Source organism: Ambystoma mexicanum, chromosome 14, assembly GCF_040938575.1.
Source record: "Ambystoma mexicanum isolate Mex_15411 chromosome 14, UKY_AmexF1_1, whole genome shotgun sequence".
Lineage (NCBI taxonomy): Eukaryota > Metazoa > Chordata > Amphibia > Caudata > Ambystomatidae > Ambystoma > Ambystoma mexicanum.
In genome coordinates, this window is record NC_090940.1 from 591431424 (window position 1) to 591453966 (window position 22543).

General features: G+C 45.8%; 1 protein-coding gene across 3 annotated transcripts in view; it reads right to left on the bottom strand.

Moving 5' to 3' along the window:
• The window catches only part of GALC (galactosylceramidase), a 271332-nt gene that overhangs the window by 213082 nt on the left and 35707 nt on the right, over positions 1-22543 (bottom strand). The window lies entirely within an intron of this gene.

Sequence of the window (22543 nt, forward strand, 5' to 3'; positions counted from 1 at the left end):
CACCAGAATCAGCAAAATGGCCACGAAAACCCCATGCATGCCAAAACCTATGAAAATTGTGCTTTGAAATCGGAAAAGATGGCTGCCAAATCTATTTTGCCTGTTGTCAGTGGTGGAAGGAGGCCACACTGCTGAAACATGTCATTGGGTTGCGCAACATGTAAAAATGGAGCACAGATGAAAAGCAGTGCTTGCTGAAAGAAATCCGAAATCTGCTTTTAAATCTTTTCTTGGTTGCTAAAAAATACAGAATGCTGGTCCCAAACACCTGCAAACATCCAATCTTCTTGTTGGGTGTCCCGTGCTATAGAATACACAGAATTATTGTGCATTTGCAATATCCAGGAAAGTTGAATTGGTCACAAAAACATCCACAACCAGTTTGCCTGCCTGGGAAAGCTGTCAAAATCTGGGCGCAGTACCAGCGGCCGCCTGTGACCGTTTCAAAAGCCAGTTTTAAAACTGTAAAAGTTGTACCAGTAAGATCTAATGTCTCAAATCTAAGTGACTTGTTATCAAGAGCAAACTAGGTTGTCACTATTTAAACTTCATGATTTAGAGCCTAGGATCAGTGTTCTAGATGTTTGTTTTAAAATTGTAAGTTTATTTTCAACATAGAAAAATGTAACAAATGTACTTTTAAAGTAAGCCCGATTCATCCAAAACTACAAAGAAACTTCCCCCACTGGGAAAGACACTTCCCTTCTGCTTCCCACCAAAAGTCCAGGAAATCAAATTCAGGTGTTGATGAAGAGAGGAGGAGATTTGGGCTGCAGCTCCTGGGAGAGACAAAGGACCTTCCTGGGCTGAAAGGATATGCAGATTAAAGTGTCAACAGTGCTCTCTGCCGGAAGGAAGATGGCGGGGATTGCTCTTGAGCTACAAGACACCTTTGGAGGGCGGAGATGTTGATTCAGAAATGGACAAAAAGCAGATTTCTAATAAGACTGATAATTTACTGTGGAATTTTGTTAAAAATATAAAAACCCCGGACTTCTGAATCTAAATTTTGGGTGCACATTTTAAGAGGTACCAGAGCTCTGTGCTATGTTCTGGGAGATAACTGTAGGAATTGTGGTTTTATGCAAATGCATTGATGTCAGAAATATGAAACTTCACACACTTATGCGAGTATGCAATGCGCACATCCTTAAAGTTTGGACAAAATAGATATTGTATCCCAGACAAAAAGTGCAAACATTTGTCAAATCCAGACCCAAGATCCTGTAGAGACGGGTCTTGGATGAATACTTTCTCCACAAAATATGTGATCTAAATATGCCATTGCTATCAAATTTGTAAAATTGTAAATATGTATTATATGAAAAGTAGATTTCATGTGCAAAAACAAAGGGGAGGTTTTCCCTGCCTCAAACCACCTCATCATGATTACACTCTTTTCTTCTCCAATCAAAGGAGAGGAACGACCCTAGCCAATAGAATACCTAGGGGATGCGCCAGGATAATTCAGCATACCCACTCCTTTAGTAAATGCATAAATAGAGACAGCCGAGGGCTCACACACACACACATTCACCCACCAACCGATTGCTGGCAGAGCACTTTGCAAGAGAAATCCATATTCCGGACTCCAGAATCCAAAAAATTTGAAAGCAGAAAGGCCCATTTCCAAAGCTGAAACATTCTCAGCTTGGCCTTTAAAAATCCAGAAACCAGATTTTACCCCAGACCTCTAAGGGGAACCAAAGAACAGCCTGGCTGTGCTGTAGCTGCTTTCCTGCTAAGAATTATTGCCAGAATCCAAAGATCCAACCCAGTAGAGCCGTGCTGTGACCAGATAGCTGTGCAGACCAGAGAGCCATTTCTGTAACGCTCACCTGATTCTCGCAGAGGCGCCGGTCTTGACTGGGCGACTACCGTATCTTCAAAGGTGATGTGTAGCACCCGGTTGGCTCTTTGGGCTGGACCTCTGTGCACTGTATGCCTGACGTGTAGAGTAAGATGTCTGCAGATAGAAAATATGGGGTTAATGAACTGGGGTTATTGGGGTGTCCCTATCTCTTTCCTCTTCTCCTCTCGACCCCCAAAGGTTAACGCTCTCACCTTAGGTAAGTGAATGCCGAGCTCTCTATCTGCCTCGGGGCAGGGTGCTGTAACCAGTTTCTTCACTGGATAGGTAGTGCAGGCCTCTTGACTTCAGAGGACTGCTGTCCGTCGTTTACTGCACGAACGGTAAGTTTCGAGTCATTCAAATGTCTTTAAAGTCTTTAGTAATGATGTCTCTTGTTTTGCAGGGTTCCGGCGATGGCGGATGACGGGCTGAAGTGAGTTGAAGATGGAGCCCGTGTGATGAATAGAAGCGCCTGGAAGCACGTAAGTAAGCGCTTGTTGCCTGCTTCACTATGCGCTCTAACTGTCTTTTTATTTTGCAGGTACGAGTTCGGAGCGGCTGCAGGGTGCCGGAATACCCACTGGATTAGATGTGGAAAGGAGTAATGGCACGTGAGTATTAAAGTTCCCCAATGTCTTTAAACGCACCTTGTTTTGTCTTTCAGATGCGGGATGCAGCGCCGAAGGCCTCCGGAGCGTGCGAAGAGTTGGTAAACTTTTGTCTTTCAGATGCCGGAATGCAGTGTGAAGACCTCCGGAGCGCACGAAGAGTAGGTAAGCCTTTGCCTTTCAGATGCCGGAATGCTAACCTGTTCTTTCTTGTCTTTATAGGTGTTGCTGAAGACTGGATTCAGGATGGTAAGCCTTTGCCTTTCAGATGCCGGAATGCTAACCTGTTCTTTCTTGTCTTTATAGGTGTTGCTGAAGACTGGATTCAGGATGGTAAGCCTTTTTCCTTAGGCCCAGGACCGGATGCAGAAGACACGATGAGCGTTCTGCTGCAGAGGTTGCAGAATAACGCAAAGCAAGATTCATCCACCGGGTGTGGTTTAAATAGCCTCCTGTAGTGCTTAGGTGTCTCCTTCCACAGCCACGCCTAAGTAAGAAAAGAGTTCCTGGTAAGAAAAGAGTTCCTGCCTTCCAGAAGAGTTCCAGTGTTCTGAATCTAGGGAGTGGCTCCAGCCCCACCCAACAGGAAAAGTAGTTCCAAACAGAAGAGGATCAGAGGCTCAACTGGCAGGCAAGTAAGCAGCATGGTCTGCTGAAGGTAAGTCCACCCAAGCATTATGAGCCCGGCGCTTCCAGCGCTAGGACTGGGCATATTTATGAGCCTGGTGCCACTGGCGCCAGGACTGGGTCCAAAAGGTCCCAATTGGGACTGGTTGGCACTCGGAACCTGGGTTATGGATCTGCTTCCAAGGGAGTTGGGAAAACCCTGACCTTTTGGAAGCAGAGATCATGACAATTTCAGATCAAGTCCCACTGTGCGGTGTCCAGAGCACCTTGATGATCGCTGACCAGGCCAGTCCGGTGTGCCCAGCAGTCTGTCCCAGAAAGTATCCCTGACCAGATCCCGACAGGTCCATTCACAACCCATGTAGCGAGTATCCTTAGCATAGGACTGTCCTTAGCATATGTGCTGTCCATAAGTCATCCATATCCAAACCCATCCTCTTATATCCAGAACTGCATTGTTAGAATATTTTTGTCTTGCATGAACTCTCCATCTCATTCCCTATTATCTTCTCTACTAGTAGTGTTAAATCATCTTTGCACGGATATATTTTTTGAAGAACGCGAGCAGTCGAAACCATCCAGAGATATCCTGGGCTGGTGGCTGTGGTGTCGTGTAGTTTGCATCTTCATAGTCTACCCCTAGCGTATAGAAACCTTGTTTGCAATTTTTAAAAGCGCATTCTTGTTTTGCAATTTTGCCTCTTTCTGAAAAAAACGACCTCCATAACTTCTTCACCGTGTATGCTAACATCCTAAGCTTTCCAATGAACCCAAAACCGCGTCTCCACTCCTTATAGTTTTTCTGCAATCGCGCTCGGAAAAGTTTGCCGCAAAATTTTCGTTTGGCTCGAATCTATAACGTGTGAAATAGCTGTACATTGCACTGACCTCAAAATTAAGTTTTCTACTTGCTTCTCACTCTCTACTCATTGCTAGTGTTTGTATGATACCATACAAAGTGGCTCCCATTAGGATTTAAATAATTTCAGTGAATGAAACCATTTTCAGTGTTTTACCCATTCATGCAAGGCCAACTTTAAAACCATTTTTGACAAGGGTGCAATCATTCCCGTTTCTCTGTCTGTGTTTGCTGGGGGAAATTGGGATTGTTATATTTTGTTGAATTCTGCATTCCTGAAACCTGTTCTCTCTCTTTCTATGGGCCTCATCACAACTTGGGTGGTAACGGTAACGCTATTAGCGCGGGCGGCATTAGCCCTACCGCCGAACTCCCCGGCGCTAATAGCGCCGGATCACGAGTTTGGCGGTAATGTAAGTGCCCATTCCCCACTGAGCCCATTCGGGAATGCCCCATTCCCCATTGGGCTCAATGGTAAGGTAAGCCTATAACTTGCAATGTGTGGAAGATCAGGCCCCACAAGAATGTGAGGGCCTAGTTTCATGAGTCCTGTGGCGCTCAGAGGAGTCTTCTAATTCCTCCTGTCTCCCAGGATTTGCTGAGTACCACCCCCCCTCCCCCCACTGTCCTAGCTCGGCAGAGGTTTTCAGGATGCCCTTAGTGGGCCTACTCTCATGGAGTTCCCCATTAAATTTTACCATCTGGTCTCTGGGTAACTGGTATTTTTGAGGATCCATTTCTCTGATCCTCCCCTCATTGGAGTCTCCCTGATCAGAGAATATAGCCCTAGTACTTGGCAACCCATACCCAGATGCTCGCCCATTCCTGGGAGGTGCTGATCTATGAGCCCCATATTCCTCATTGGATTGAAGTCTGCCATCCCGTGGCCCTTGGCTCATGTGCGCCAGTGGACATGGGGGTGGCAGAGCCCATGGAGTCGAAGAGATGAAGGCCTCTGGTACTAGGGTTCCTGAGGTTATGCTCTGGTGTGTCCCTTTCCCAGCGGTCCTCATCTCTCTCAGCACCTACTCTCTGTTGCCATGCAAGAACCTGACCTTTCTGTTCCTCTATCAAGGCCTTGCTAGTCCCTATAAATTGTTCTTGCATTGCTACCTGTCTGTGGAGCCTGTCATTTTTTGCACAGAGCGCCTCATTGTCTCTGTGTGATTCCTGTGTCATTTTAGAGTACTGGGCCAATTTTTGCTGCAGAGGGTTACCTCCCGAGTCCTGTCCTTACTGGCCTGGTCACTTTTTGCCAGAGAATCTTCCATCCTCCTGGAGTGCTCTAACAGTTTTGTGTAATCTTTTTGGAGCTCACCCAGTCCCTGGAGGGCCAGGTGATTTTCCTCAATCTTATCTTTTAAATAACTGACCTCTTAGCCTAAGGTGTCCCTTTCCTGAAAAAGAGTACACCTCTGTGCAGTCAGGTCGTCCCTCTCTCCTTGGAGGGCACCAGCTTTCTGGCGTTCTCCATCAAATTCTGTCTGGGTGTCAAGGTCTTTCAGGATTCATTTATTATGCTCTTCTTTTTCTTGGTCTAGGCGGTTTTGCAGGGTGACTGCCTGCTCTGCGCATGCTCTGTTAAAATGTATTTGCTGTTACAGCTTTTTCTGGCTCTGCAGTAGAGAGTCCAAACTTTCTTGGCACTCCTTCTGCAGGGCCAGTACTTTGGTATCCTGCTCTACGTTCTCCTGCTGCAGGATATCCGTAACTTTTTTTTTTTTTTATCAGCTACTGCCTTGTTTCATTTTCTGATTCATGGCTCTTTTGTAGCCTTTGCTCTGCAGAGTCCAGATCAGTTTGGGCCTTTTCTAGTGATTGTAGTTGTTCGTTTACCCCTTCTAGGTTTTCGGCACATTTGTCCTGTATTGCTCCAATGTGGAAATACAGATATGCCGCTATTTTGGCAATCCTACTTTGCTCTTCTTTTACCTTAGGGGCCATGTACAGTTTACTCAATGCCATATGCAATGGATCCTGATCTTGCCATATATTTAATCCTGTTGCAATGGCCTGTTCTTTGATTTCCTGCAACCGCACATTCTGATCCTGCTCTGTCCATTCACCCCTGACAAATAGTTTGTGCAGTAGGTGTTCTTTTGCCATATTGATTTCTACCAAGGTCGCCATTCCAGAAATATTAATTTCCTTTCTGATTTGCAGACGTTATTATTTTTGCAAACAGACCACTTCCTTAGAGCGTTCCTATTCAAGGGTGCTTTTCACAGTGTAACAGTGTGGTAGCCCATCAGGGTTTATGTACCCTGTTAGTTAGCACGCTGTAGTAAGCTGTCACAAGTGGTATGTCTAAATCAGAAATCCCGGCATCGAGCCCCCATTCTTGTAAGTGATTTCAACCCGGCACTTCACCCAAGTCAATGCCTAGCGTGTGATGCACAGCTGAAACCCTTAATTATTTATTTGTGTCTATAAGTTCTTTTATTTCTGAACGATGTACCACTTATATTACGCCCCTCTCTTTGAATCCCCCCCTGGTCACACTGAACCAGGAAGCAGGCTGGTTTGCAAAGTTAAAATATTTATTTTATAGATTTGCACAATAGATATATCACACTAGTTTTAATGGTTATACAATAATCACCAATGGGGTGATGTCACACTACATAATCTATTTAATCAGAAGGAGGAATAATGAGCAAAAACAATGCAGCACAGAATTTATACTTTTGTGGGTTTGTTCAATCAAATGGCAATGTGGTTAATATTTCCCCCTGCACACCCCTCAATTCCCCCAATATGCAATATAAAGACATAGGGGCTCATCACGACTTCGGCGGTAACCCTTAAATCCGGCGGTAGCGCTATTACCGCCGGATTTAAGGGTCCGCCGAATCAGGGCTTTGGCGGATTTCGCCCCAGCTCCGAGCTGGGGCGAAATCCCCAGGGATAGCTACCCTTCTCGGGATCAACCCAGGGGAGACATGAGGACCCCGTACCAGCCAGAGCGGGTGTCCCAACTAGAGCGCCAGGTCCAAAACATGGCACAGGATCTGGGTCGTATGCAGAGGGCTCAACAGAACCCTCAGATGAGCATGGCGGCGCAGAATGCCTCAAACCCAGGACCTGGTGCTCCATGTTGCTCACCACTCCGAATAGGCTGAAGATGCAGAGAAAATGACCTTGGAGATGTTGGTGGTATAAGATTCCAAATTCGGCCTTCCATCCCAGCTCCCCTGAGTACAATACTCAGGCTTCCTCAAAGAGGGGCTCTTTTCCACAATGTACCTCTCTGCTGTTTCAGTTAGAACAGACAGAGGTGTCAATTAAGTAAAAGAGCGGGGAGAACACACACCGCCAATACCAATGCTGCAAAAGAATACCAAGATATTAGACAGTGTTGATATTATACAAGTGATTAAAACAGTTGAAATGATTGGACAACTACCTAGATAGATAGTGGAGTGGAGTTTCCCCGGGATGATCTACAAAGAATGACACAAATGAGTGGAATTGAACTAAATCAGTATCGGTTCGCACTATAGCTATAGATTTGATAAACAACTGACCTGAATAAAGATAATGGAGTAAGAGGAGTCCAGGATTCTGAAGACAACGACAGGAGAAAATAACAAACAGGGAAGTTAGTATATGTATGTAACCCCGAACGGCACGAGGGATGCACTAGTGCCGGGTTGGTGCAGTTCAGGGGGGCGTTCATATGCACTTAAGAGCAATCTCACAGAAAAGTCACTCAATGTCCCAGAATCCAACAGAAGACAATATCCATGGAAGACAATAGGTATGTACCCGAGTACACGAGTATAGTTGAATAGCTGTTGAGATGATCCGGATGGTAGACAGCAAAGTTGAAGTGCAGAGCGGAAACCAGGAAAGAACCGCAAGACACTGAAGAGAGGCGTATCCAGTAGCGTTCCGAGTCCAAAAAAAACAGACGAGCACGACAGGAATGAAGGAGGAGACGAGGCAATCCAAAGTCAGGCAAAGGGTCAAAACCAGGAGTTCAGATAAGGATTCGTGTAAGAAGACACGAAGAGGAAACGGACGAAACCGCGAGTAGCTGGTAACGCTAATTAGCAGCAACGAGCCCATTGGAAGACGGTGGTTTTATAGTCGTAAGAGGGGCGTGGCTTGCTGTACGTCTTCCACGTACAAGACGTGTCAGGTGACCTGGAATGCGTCGACGTTTGTACAGACGCCATGGTAGCTTGTACCTGGACCGGACCATAGAGGAGCCTGTAAAGAAGTTGTATTCGGCAAGGATGCCCGCGGGGAAGACTGAAGTGTAACACTCCAGAGCAATGACGGGGGAAGAACCCCGATAACTCACTGGTTCCCAGGGAGGAGGCACAAGTGGAAGGGGGGTGTAAAGCATTGGCGGAAGCTTCCTTCCCCACTTGTAAAAAGCCCCTGGAAACCCAGGAACCGGAACCAAAACCTCCTGCCCCTGAAGGTCTGCAACCCAAGGAGCAGAGAGGGGGTAGGAGAAATAAAGGGCCCAAAAAGACCCATTTTGAGAAGGAGGTACAAGTCTTCCAGTTTGAAGGAGAGGGATCCTCAGAGGATACTGGAAAACGGATCTTCTCCTTCAGAGATGGAGGAACTCCTCCCAAAGAAAAATGGGTCCGAAAGGATCCGAATCCAGACTGGGTAGATGTGGGGACTGAGTTAGCACCGACCATCATCCAACCCCACAATCAGCATGAAAATCCCTTGGTTCAAACCCATCCTGGTGACTGCCTCCAAAAAGGGGGGGCAGCCTAGAACCGGAACCAGGGGAACCCAAAACTTCCCCCATATCTAGCTGTCACCTTTTTCTTTCAGATTCCCAAGACTCCAAACAGAATCCTGCCCAAATCACCTTCCTGTCAGTGTCCAAAACCAAGAAACTAACCTACCAATTGTCCAAAAATGTACATTATCTTTGCCCCCTTGAGGAGAAGGAGGGAAGATTCTATGCCCCGGTCCAAATACAGGGGCAGTGTACAATTTTGGCACTGTTGGACACTGGATTCCAAGTTACCCTCCTGTCAAAAAGGGCCTTTGATCAACTGAATTTGGGAAGGGGGGAGAAATACCAAATTCCTCTCACCCCTCTTCCTGGACAACTTCAGAACTTCGACGGGAAGGAAATTCCCATCGAGGGGACTGCGGATTTGGACATTAAAATTGGGCGACACTAGGTGAAGCACCCGGTCATAGTTGTAACTCCAGAGGGGATCCCTTGTTTACTAGGGAATGACACCCTGCGTAGGTTGTCACCCGTCATAGATTTCGTAAACAAGGTCCTCTGGACCCAGACTAGCCGACCAATAAAATTGAAACAGAGTGTCAACCAGGTTAGTTTAAACGGCACATGCCACATGGTTAAACAAAAACCTGACCAAATAGAATTTCACTTCCAGAACAACCAAATCCCCAGACGTGACAGTAATAGCAGTAGGACAACAAACTGGTGATGGGGGGTCCTCTCCATTTCTGAAAATCAACCTTCCTTCCAGTCTAAGGGGGCATTCCACACTGAAATCCCACTCTTATAGTACAGAAAGATGAGAAATCAGCTCAAAGTCTGGCTGATATTCAGAATATTGGAGAGCAGTTGTTCTTCCCTATTCAGTTAAATGAAGGGAAGGGTTCTGTTCTCGCCCGAGTATGTGTGAACAACGGTAAGAGCTTCATCAGCGAAGCCATGTTCCGCAAACTCCCAAAAGATCCAGACATTCCCACATTTAAACTGATAGATGAATGGGAAATGGACCTGGAAACACCCAATTCCAAACATCTCCTACCTAGCAGGTGTATGCTCAAAATTTCCATACGTAACAAGAGTATAGTCCATAATCGCTGGATCGTGTGAGACGTCCCTGCCACATTTTACCTAGGCAGTGACATTCTCAATCGATTTGCCATTAGTGTGGATCTAATGAACTTCAAAGCTTGGTCCCGATTAGCGGGTAATCCCATGGGCTTTGATGACCCAGAGAAAGCACTTGGGTCAGCTACTGCCTTATGCAGCTGAAATTCAGACTGGAGAGGAAGTCACCATCCCATAAAGGACCCGATAATTCTCCCCGGAAGTGAAAGTTAAAAGAGGACAGAAACTGAAAAACTCTGACGCCTATATTCATCTCAACGCTCATTTCCAACAGCAAAGGCTGGGGGTGAACCCAACACCACTAGTCAACATAGAACATGACACCATTCCAATAGAGGTGGATAACAGCGACTTAAAGAGTATCACTCTAGCCGCAGGCACCATTATTGGAATGACGGTTGATGACCGACATTTTTCCAAAGATTTAGGTAATGAACTGTTAGGACCAATACCCAAGGGCTGTCTTGACAGTGATAGCGGCAATGACACAACACCAGACAGGATCTTCAGCCGGCATGGGGGGAATTTCCTGGTGTACACTTCCTGCCCTTATGGTAAGGAAGATGTGACCTGTGACTTCAGGAGGGATGAAGTGATATTCCAAGTCCGCGAGGACTGCCTTCACCACCTGAAGCCACCAGTCCAAATCAGCACTATGACCAGGTACTTTTCCACCCAGCTGGAGGAGGCCGCTGAGATAGCAAAACCGAATGTCTTTCCGGGCTTCAGGCAGATGGTTGAAGAGAGAGTCAACCTAGCTGATGCCTGTGAGACTCTGGAGCAAAAGCAACAATGGAAACAAGTTTTCTTAGATTTTCAAGCTCTCTTTGCAGTGGACTGATAGGTATGTGGTCGCACTGACATCCACACAACACCACAATTCCCACGGACCCTGGCATGATTCCAGTGTTTGTAAGCAATATTGCTTGCATCTCCCATCAATGGAGCCCCTTACTGAAATAATTAAGAACCTCGAGTCCCATGGGATAATTCGTCCAGTCCACAGCACCTTCAATAATCCGGTGCTGGGTATTTTGAAGCCAAACAGCCAGTGGAGACTCTGTGCCGACCTAAGGGAGCTCAACAAACGGGCCCATACTTCCCCATGGCCTCTTCCCTACATAGATCAAGGGCTGGCCCAGATCCAGGGGTCAAAGGTATTTACTGCCATTGCCCTGACTAATGGGTACTGGACTGTACCTGTCAGTAGGGAGGACCAATGCAAACTGGCTTTCACCTTCGGGGGGCAGCAGTACACATGAACCCGGACTCCCTTCGGATATATCAACTCCGGCAATGAATTTAACATTTTTCTGCACAAGGCCATGCCCGACCTGGGTGAAAGGGGTAACCTGGCCTATGTAGATGTTTTAGTCAAAAGCTTAACTGTGGAGGAACACATAGCAGAGATCCGTTATGTTCCGACACAGCTGAGGGCTGCTGGAGCAAAACTCTCCTTTCAAAAAGGTACAGTGGTGCAGAACCCATGTCCATTTCTTGGGGCATGAGATTACTCCTCAAGGTCTCTGTCCCCAGGAAAAGAAAGTGGAAGCATTCCAGAAATTAAAAGACCCCACAACTCTTGTGGGAACTACAAAGCCTCCTTGGACTAACTAATTACAGTAGAAAGTTCATTGAAGACTATTCAGAAATCACAAGACCCCTGAACCATCTTTTGAAGGGGGGGGGGGTCGAGTGGGGTCCAGAACAAGCAGAGGCAGTAAGACAACTCAAGAGAAGCCTCTCACAAGCGCCTTGCCTAGCCTACCCTGTCAAAAACAAGGAGTTCTTCTTGGAGACAGGGTTCTCAAATACATGCTCGACAGCAGTATTATATCAAAAGCATGACAAGGTCAATAAAGTAATCTCCTATGCGAGTAAGACTTTATCCTCTGTGGAGGAAAAATTCAACGATTGTGAGAAGGCACTCCTGGCAACGGTGTGGGCATTGAAGAATTACTGCCCGTTTATCCAGGGGGAACACATCATAGTGGAGACTCCACACCAGCCTCTGCAATATCTCCAAAGTGACACAATCCGGGCCGGAAATGGGAGTAATTCCCAAATTACTTCCTGGATTCTGTCAATGCAAGGCTTTCCTCTGGAGGTCAGATATAGCCAAAACAAGAAGAGTCCCCTCGCGCAAGGTCTGGCTGACTTGCATGATTGTGCCAGAGAAAACGGTCTCAATGGCGAAACTCTTAAAATCAAGGACAACATGGAGGCATACCTTAATTCCCCACACAAAGTCTATGAAGAAGACCAGTGTGAGGGAATGCCCACTGTCTATGCGGATGGGTGCTCCTACCATGTTGACAATAACGGGGAAAAGGAACTTGAGGCCGGCGTAGGGAATGCATGGGTGAATGATGCCCCAGAACCCTCAGCTGGGTACAAAATCGGTCCCGAAGTAGTCAAGTGGCAGAGTTGATGGCTGTGCATCAATCCATCCTCACTGCTGTCAAACACAAACTCCACGAACTGGTCATAATTACAGATTCTGATTATGTACGGAACGGGTTCGTGGAGCACCTGGTTAACTGGAAAACCAGAGGCATGCTATGTGCTAATAACAAACCATTGAAACATGGGAAATTAATCCAAAATATTGACGATCTGGTCGCCTCGAATGGGATGACCATCTACTGGAAAAAGTAGAAAGGGTCATTCTAAAGTAGAGGGACCAGACAAAACGGGAAATGACCTAGCTGATCAGCTGGCCAAAACCAGAGCCATCCAAGGGGATCTACTTGAGATCGAGTCCCTGTTGGGGGATATCCAGGTCACTGCTATCACTAGGTCACAGACAAATGCTCACAAGGAACTCTCAACTGCACAATGGAGTAAGGAGACCCCAGATGCTGAATTGATTACGGCTCAAAAAGGGGATCCAATAATTGGTAAGTTTTATCAACACATTGAGGACCCTGAGAACTTTCCCCTGACGGATACGATTACATAGGGAAAGAGGACCTCAGAGTGTTGATGAAATGTCCAAAAATGTTCCGAATCCAAGACGGTTTGTTGGTGAGGAGATGCCTAGCTGGCCATCATCAGTGGGTGGTCCCTACCTCATTCCGAAGCCTGATGCTAAATCGCGCCCATGATGCGGCCACAGCCGGTCATAGGGGGTTTCATACAATACTTGAAATCTTAAGAGAGGTTGCATACTGGCCACACATGGGGCAGGACCTCAACCAATACTTGAAGGGGTGTCTTGTGTGTGCACAATTTTAGCCAACATCCCTCACACACTGTGCGCCTCTCCAAAAGAGGGCGATGACACTGCCTTGGTCATATTTACAAGTCAATTTTATCGGGCCCGTGATTCGCTCCTCTAGGGGGAACAAGTACATGTTGACCGTGACATGCTTATTCACTAAATGGGTGGAATGTCTCCTGGCCCCAAATTGCAAGGCAGAAACAGCAGCTGCCCTGATGATCAATCACATCTTCTTGCGTTTTGGACTACCCAAAAGGATCGAGTCAGACCGAGGTAGCCACTTCACTAGCGAAGTAATGATAAAGATGTGGGAGATACTTGGGGTCAAAAGGAAACTACACATTGCCTACCGGCCAGCCTCTAGTGGTGCAGTGGAGAGATACAACAAGACAATTGTGAGCATATTAAAAAAAGTTTGTAGCAGATTCTGGGCCAAGTTGGGACATCCAACTACCTCTTGTCCTGATGGACATCAGATCTACCCCTTCTTCTGCAACAAAAATGTCACTGTTTGAGCTGATGACTGGACGAAGGATGGTGCTTCCCCAGCATCTGCTCTACAGGACCCAAGAGCAGACATTGATAAATGCCTCTACAACTCAAGAGTATGTTGAAAATCTGAGAAAACACCTTCAACATTCTTTTGCCTATGCTCAGTGAAATCTAGAAAGATCTGCAGACAGTATGAAGACCCACTATGACCTTAAGTCTACTAGAAAAGAATACCAAGTAGGAGACCAGGTCTACTTATACAATTTCCAAAGGAACAAGGCCAAACAGCGCTAATTTCTGCCTAGATAGAGGGGTCCTTTTGAAATTGTAGACAAAATCACACCAGTCGCCTACAAAATCCGCATCCCCAAAGACAGTTTGGCAGAGGGGGGGAAGATAAGTGCGTCCACATCAACCAAGTGAAGTGTTGCCATCTTAGGCATACTCTGAAGCAACTAGAGGATGCATCTGGAAACCTATAAAACTATTCCACCTGTTGAAAAGGAGTAATAAATTGCCAATAGAAAAGATTGTCAGGATATGTCAAATGTATGTGTCTACCCCACTACATGAATAGTGGTGGGGAAATGTCTACAAATATGCTACGTTTTGTCATCCTAGGACTGAAACCATGGATACTAAAACCAAGGAGGACCACTTGGGGACCAGAAGGAAAGATCCAAGGGGCCCGGGGTATCGCTCCAGACACTTCCATCAGGAACCGGCGAGGAGAACCTGTCGATCCACCACTGATGGGAGAAGCAGATGAATTTTGCAATTTGGACCAGAAAGAAAAGACTGAACATCCCAACCTCGTGACTTCCCCTTGACGGGTGGTCAAACATAATATTGCAAGGGGGGGGGCTTTGTGGGATGTTTTGACCCACTAGGCTCTGCCCTGCGGCATCACTGTGCTGGTGGCACCAGAATCAGTAAAATGGCCGCGAAAACCCCATGCGTGCCAAAACCTATGAAAATTGTGCTTTGAAACCAGAAAAGATGGCTGCCAAATCTATTTTGCCTGTTGTCAGTGGTGGAAAGAGGCCACACTGCTGAAACATGTCATTGGGCTGTCCAACATGTAAAAATGGAGCACAGATGAAAAGCAGTGATTGCTGAAAGAAATCCGAAATCTGCTTTTAAATCTTTTCTTGGTTGCTAAAAAATACAGAATGTTGGTCCCAAACACCTGCAAACATCCAATCTTCTTGTTGGGTGTCCCATGCTATGGAATACAAGGAATTATTGTGCATTTGCAATATCCAGGAAAGTTGAATTGGTCACAAAAACATCCACAGCCAGTTTGTCTGCCTGGGAAAGCTGTCAAAATCTGGGCGCAGTACCAGCGGCCGCCTGTGACCGTTTCAAAAGCCGGTTTTAAAACTGTAAAAGTTGTACCATTAAGATCTAATGTCTCAAATCTAAGTGACTTGTTATCAAGAGCAAACTAGGTTGTCACTATTTAAACTTCATGATTTGGAGCCTAGGATCAGTGTTCTAGATATTTGTTTTAAAATTGTAAGTTTATTTTCAACAAAGAAAAATGTAACAAATGTACTTTTAAAGTAAGCCTGATTCAGCCAAAACTACAAAGAAACTTCCCCCACTGGGAAAGACACCTCCCTTCTGCTTCCCACCAAAAGGCCAGGAAATTACATTCAGGGGTTGATGAAGAGGGGAGGAAATTTGGGCTGCTGGTCCTGGGAGAGACAAAGGACCTTCCTGGGCTGAAAGGGTATGCAGATACATTGCTCTCTGCCGAAAAGGAAGAAGGCGGGGATTGCTCTTGAGCTACAAGAAACCTTTGTAGGCAGAGATAGATTGTTTTGATGATTCACAAATGGATAAAAAGCAGATTTCTAATAAGACTGATAATTTACTGTGGACAATTGTTAAATATATAGAAGCCCCGGACTTCTGAATCTAAATTTTGGGTGCACATTTTAAGAGGTGCCAGAAGCTATGTTCTGGGACATAACTGTAGAATTGGTTTTATAGCAAATGCATTGATGTCAGAAATATGAAACTTCACACACTTGTGCCCCTATGCAATGCGCACGTGTACCAAGTTTGGACAAAATAGATATTGTATCCCGGACAAAAAGTGTGAAAATTTGTCAAATCCAGACCCAAGATCCTACAGAGACCGGGCTTGGATGAATACTTACTCCACAAAATATGTGATCTAGATATACCATTGCTATCAAGTTTGTAAAATTGTAAATATGTATTATATGAGGTTTTCCCCGCCTCACAAACCACCTCATCATGATGACACTCTGTTTTCTTCTCCAATCAAGGGAGAGGAAAGACCCTAGCCAATAGAATACCTAGGTGGTGCGCCAGGATAATTCAGCATAACCACCCCTTTAGTAAATGCATAAGTAGAGACACCTGAGGGCACACACACACACACACACTCACCCACCAACCGATTGCTGGCAGAGCACTTTGCAAGAGAAATCCATATTCCAGACTCCAGAATCCAGAAACTTTGAAAGCAGAAAGGCCCATTTCCAAAGCTGAACCATTCTCAGCTCGTCCTTTAAAAATCCAGAAACCAGATTTTACCCCAGACCTCTAAGGGGAACCAAAGAACAGCCTGGCTGTGCTGTAGCGGCTTTCCTGCTAAGAATTATTGCCAGAATCCAAAAATCCAACCCAGTAGAGCCGTGCTGTGACCAGATAGCTGTGCAGACCAGAGAGCCATTTCAGATCCAGTCCCACAGTGCGGTGTCCAGAGCGCCTTGCTGATCGCTGACCAGACTAGTCCGGTGTGCCCAGCAGTCTGTCCCAGAAAGTATCCCTGACCAGATCCCCGACGGGTCCATTCAAAACCCATGTAGTGAGTATCCTTAGCATAGGACTGTCCTTAGCATATGTGCTGTCCATAAGTCATCCATATCCAAACCCATCCTCTCTTATATCCAGAACTGCATTGTTAGAATATTTTTGTCTTGCATGAACTCTCCATCTCATTCCCTATTATCTTCTCTACTGGTAGTGTTAAATCATCTTTGCACGGATATATTTTTTGAAGAACGCGAGCGTCTCGGCAGGCAGAACCATCCAGAGATATCCTGGGATGGTGGCTGTGGTGTCGAGTAGTTTGCATCTTCATAGTCTACCCCTAGCGTAAAGAAACCTTGTTTGCAATTTTAAAAGCGCATTCTTGTTTTGCAATTTTGCCTCTTTCTGAAAAAACGACCTCCATAACTTCTTCACCGTGTATGCTAACATCCTAAGCTTTCCAATGAACCCAAAACCACATCTCAACCCCTTATAGTTCTTCCGCAATCACGTGCGGAAAAGTTTGCTGCAAATTTTTCATTTGGCTCAAATCTATAACGTGTGAAATAGCTGTACATTGCACCCGACCTCAAAATTAAGTTTTCTACTTGCTTCTCACTCTCTACTCATTGCTAGTGCTTGTCTGATACCATACAAAGTGGCTCCCATTAGGATTTAAATAATTTCCGTGAATTAAACCATTTTCAGTGTTTCACCCATTCATGCAATGCCAACTTTAAAACCATTTTTGACAAGTGTGCAATCATTCCTGTTTCTCTCTCTGGGTTTGCTGGGGGAAATTGGGATTGTTATATTTTGTGGAATTCTGCATTCCTGAAACCTGTTCTCTCTCTTTCTATCTCTTTATATTGCATATTGGGGGAATTGAGGGGTGTGCAGGGGGAAATATTAACCACATTGCCATTTGATTGAACAAACCCACAAAAGTATTAATTCTGTGCTGCATTGTTTTTGCTCATTATTCCTCCTTCTGATGAAAGAGATTGTGTCGTGTGACATCACCCCATTGGTGATTATTGTATAACCATTAAAAAATAGTGTGATATATATATTGTGCAAATCTATAAAATAAATATTTTAACTTTGCAAACCAGCCTGCTTCCTGGTTCAGTGTGACCAGGGGGGGATTCAAAGAGAGGGGCGTAATATAAGTGGTACATCGTTCAGAAATAAAAGAACTTATAGACACAAATAAATAATTAAAGGTTTCAGCTGTGCATCACACGCTAGGCATTGACTTAGGTGAAGTGCCGGGTTGAAATCACTTAGAGTGTGGATATTGTAAAAATAAATGTGATTAGTGAAAAGAAAACTGCTTCTTCAGTTGCACAAACTACAATATGTGCTCTTTCAATCCGTTCAGCTTCTTTAAAAAGCTAAAGACTACAAATCAATAACGGAATTGAGGGACAACGATCGTGATTTGGCAAGAATCGACAAATTTTTATTGAGTGGTGAAGCAGAGACTGAAACTCTCGACTAGCTATTCTCTTAACTTTGTCTTTTCCTTTTGTCTCCTGACATGACTTTCTCATCACAGGACCAAGACGGGGAGGATTCTTATATTCAAATATGTTTAGTCACACTAAGGTATTTGTCATGCTTCCCATGTGCTGCTGTCTCCAGTTAAGCACTGTGTGTCGAAGTATAAAGTGTCCTAATATAGGTGGACGAAAGAAATACTTTTACAGGCATCGGTCACACAGCTCCAACATTGTACATTGAGAAAATCAACAGCAGCATCAATTAAACTTATAAATACAAAATGAGTAGAACTCTGTCTGCAAATGTTAATTTCTCCATCAAAGAGTAAAGAATGGGTCCCGCCATCGCCAGAAGAGTACATGCTGTGGTGTGATTTTAATGACAGATCTGATGACAAACACAGTTTTGGGAATTTGCTCATCCTTTCTCTCATGAAAACAAAACCTCATTTACTCATGCAAACTAGCCCAAAGGGCAAACAGGGTTCTCCTATCAAGTGATTGAAACCATGAAGCAGACAGCTGGGGAAGATACGGTGGTATATTGGTTGGCCCATCAAGATGGCTGACATCTGCCTAATTCTTTAAGACATTGACTTTGACATTCCCGCTCTTACCGAGACATGGTTCAATGTCAGCTCAGTCACTACTTTGGACTCCCTCCTTCCTGATGGCTTCAAAATCATCTCCAAGCCTCGATCTTGCCACACAAGCAGGGGCGGGGGATTGCCTTAATCTCCCCGAGTGGGTTCCTGCTTCCATCTTACCCACCCCAGCACTACCCTTCCTTTAAACGCCTGGTATGCAAGTTGGTCATCTCTCCCATCTCCACCCTGACCATTGCTACCATTTACCGGCTTCAAGGCGCCACAACCCTGTTCCTCTCTAAATGGGCCGATTTCTGCTCTGCCTTACTTTCATCCACCTCCAACCTCCTCCTCCTGGACGATTTCAATATTCAACTGGACTCTCCTAGCTCTGCATACACTCTCTTCACTGACCTCTGCACCTCTTTTTCCCCCCCTCTCCATTCACCCTTCTGGGCCAGCCCACTCAGCTGGACACACTCTGGACGCCCTCATACACTCAGAGCTTTCCCTCTCTCCCCTCTAGTAGTCACCCCTCTCTCCTGGTCAAACCATGCTCTCCTCCCACCTGGGACCTCTTGGCCCTCTGACCGCCTCCCTAAAGAGCCCCACCAACCTCGTTCACCAACATCCACCCGATCAGTGTCAGATCCTGCCTTCTCTTCCACCTTCATTCCCTCTCACCCCCCTACTTCTGATACTATCTGATTCTGCTCTCAGCAACCTCCACCTTTCCATCACCAATACACTTACCATTCTTGCCCCAGTCATGAGGATCTGCCTGAAACCTGCCTCTAAGCGTGACACCTGGTACATCTCCAAAATTGGGGGCCTGAAACAAAAGTTCAGGGTGGCAGAATGGAAGTGGGAACCTTCAGGCTCACCCTCTGACAAACTTGCCTGCCGCCTGCTTTCTGCAATACTCTTGACACTGGAGCTTTCCCCTCCTGCCCTAAGCACTGCCCTGTGAGCCCACTCCTAAAGAAACCTCAGCAAACCCTACCTGCCTGGCAAACTATCGCCCTATTTCCATCACCCCCTTCCAGGGGAAGCTGATGGAGAAGTTGGCATTGCCCAAACTCACATAATGAACTTGTTCAAGGTCTCCACGACCATCAATCTGGATTCAGAGCATCCAGAGGCACGGAAACTGCTCTTCTGAACACCTGTTAAGAACTGCTTGCATCTCTAGACTCTAACTCCCCTGCTGTCCTCATCCTTCTCGATCCCTCTTCTGCCTTCACAGGTTCCATGTGATAATATCGCTGCAAAAAATATCGCCATACCAAAAAAAAAAAAAAAAAAAAAAAAAAATTGCGATATTTTTGCAGCGATATTACCCCGTGGAACCTGCGGGGGACATCCCCACAACCCCCATATATTTTAAAATGGAGCGGGGGACACCCCCGCAACCACCCCATCCATTTACCCCATAAATTATCCCCACCAAAAATATCGCCTATGGCCGTTCCCCGATGACCATATGTACGGCAATATTTTTTGTGGGGATAATATTACCCGATACCCTTTCACAGTCAACCATTCCATCTTCATACAAAGGTTCCATGATACCCTTGCTATCTCAGAAAGGGCACTGCACTGGCCGACATCCTTCCTTTCTGACCTCTCTTCCCAAGTAATCTTGGGCACCTTCTTCTCTCCTACTTCCTTCTCCACCGGTGATGTCCCCCAGGGTTCCATCCTCTCCCCTTGGCTCTTTAACATCTACCTTGCTGTGCGTGCATGCCTCATCTCCTCCTTCGTCTCCAGCTTCCAGTGTTACGCAGACGATACAGCCCTTTAGTTCCTGCTGACCCTCTTACACTTCCATCATCCCCGACTGCCTATCTGCCACCCAGTCCTGGTGCATCTCCAACGATCTCTGCCTCAATGCCTGTAAAACAGATATCCTTCCCATCAATGCTCCTGTTCCCCCCCCCTCCTTCCCTTCACTCAGGCCTTCCTCCTTGGCTTCCCCCAGACCCTCCTGCTCCTTCTGAAGCCAGAAACCTTTGAGTCATCTTCGACTCCTCTCTCTCCTTGACTTTGCCAAGAAAGTCCCACTTTCAGCTCTTCCTTCTCAAAGGAATTTTCCCTTTTCTCACTTAACCCAGAGGCTCAATGTTACCAGAGTCCTGGTTCTCCCTAGGTTCGACTATTGCAATAGCCTCCTCCAGAATCTACCTTCTTCCACTCTGCGACCACTCCAGCTAATCCAGAATAGGGCAGCAAGACTTATTCTTGGACTAAGCACAGAGACTGCATCTCTCCTGCCCTAAAAAGTCTTCATTGGCTCCCAGTTGCTGCACAAATTAAATTCAAATCCCTCTGCATCATCCACAAGGCTTTCTGGGCCCGGGGACCACACAATCTTCAACTTTATCTCCCTAAATACTCACCCTATAGACCACTTTATTCCTCTGGCACCAACTCTTTGTGTGAAAATCATTTTGCTAAACAGAGTGTAGGAGGTCGATCGCTTTCCTCAGCTGGCTACCTCATATGGAACAGCTTCCCCCTGCCTCTGCGCCTCGGCCAGGACATTCGAGAAGCTCTTCCAAGACCTTCCTCTTCACCTCCTCCTTACCTTCTTTTCTTCTCTGCTAATCCCACAGTTGCTGCGATTGTTGTCCGGGGCCCTTATGCATCCTCGGGGCCATGACCCCCCCCCACACACACACACACCCCCAATCGGCCCAATTCCCATCTTCCCTCAGCACTTGCCCTGGCACACCCTCTGCCATGGATGATCGCACTTACTCCTAAAGTGGCCCTTGGCCATGTAGCACAACCAAGCACTTCATCTGTGGTTCACCCATGAGAGTGGACTCCCCAGCACTTACTCCCTCTGCCCTTTTCCTTGTTGCACTTGCACATTCTGAATACTCACAAGGCATAGTAGGTTTGTCCTTTCTTCCTTTTCCCGCCACTGCTCTTATTCGTTATTGTGTTCTGTGATGCACTGCACTCCCTTGCCACGCCCCCTCGCCCTGTGGGTGCTTTGAAACAGTATGTTATTTTCTGTCTAAGTGCCTAACAAGCAAACAATAAATAAATAAGTCCCATAACCTTCGAGGAGGACTCTTGCATTGCCTCATTCACTGCTGGACGGGGATATCCGGTATTCTGATAATGTTAATGCAAGTGATGCCTTGCATAAGTGTTTGAATCTAAAAGAAATGGACTTGTCGGGGATTATATTCCAGGTCAACACATCCAAAAGTAGTAGTGGGTCTGACACACCCGATTTCCTGGTTGTATTTTTCTCAAATGCCTCAAGGCATATTTCAAAGGTATTTGATTCTTATTATATGGGGCTCAGAGGCTAGTGAGGGATTCCCAGTTACCAGTCTCCATTCATATACCAAGGTCTCTGTATCATCCCACACCAAAGACAGGTTGATTAGTGAAATAGTGGCCATTATTATAATGGTTACATCTTCATTGCAGTTTATTCTGCTAGATGTTCTGTGGACTCGAAAACTATGCTTTTATTTTTTATTCCTATTTAAAAGTACTGAAGTGCTATTTGGCTCCTTTTTCAGGGGAGCGCAAACTGTCTTTATAACTTTGTAACTGTAGTATATTGGTGTTTAATATGGAGTTGATTTCTACTAGTGAAAGTTTTCTAAATGACTGTGTAAATAAATGTATAAGTATTTTTTACCAAGAAACCTTGAGTGTAAGTGGCTACTTGAACCACTGTGATACTTCGTGTGACTTCTACTGCTCACATTCCCTCTTGAGATGAGCCTGGCTGCTCAGCTCGCTACCAAAAGTGTGTGGAACAGGCGTATACCAAAGGTTGGCTTTTGCTTACACCTGTGGTCCTAATTGTGTGTGGTGTTCCCAGAGGATACTGCCTGCAATTCTGCCTAACAGTCAGGACAGGCATTGAGGGTGAGGCACAGTATAGAGGCTGGTTCATAATTCAGCAGTCCAAATCATAAAGACAGTGTGCCCAGGCAGTTCTAATGGTTAACATGCCAATCTGGTATCTCATCACATGCTTTGAAAGTAATACAAAACTTGGTTAAATATGAAGGATTTACTTAGACATGATGGCAGCTTTGAGGCACGGAAAGAAGGCCTTGTTGTAAACCTCGTCTACAAATAAATGCCATATTTTACAGACTCACAGCATAA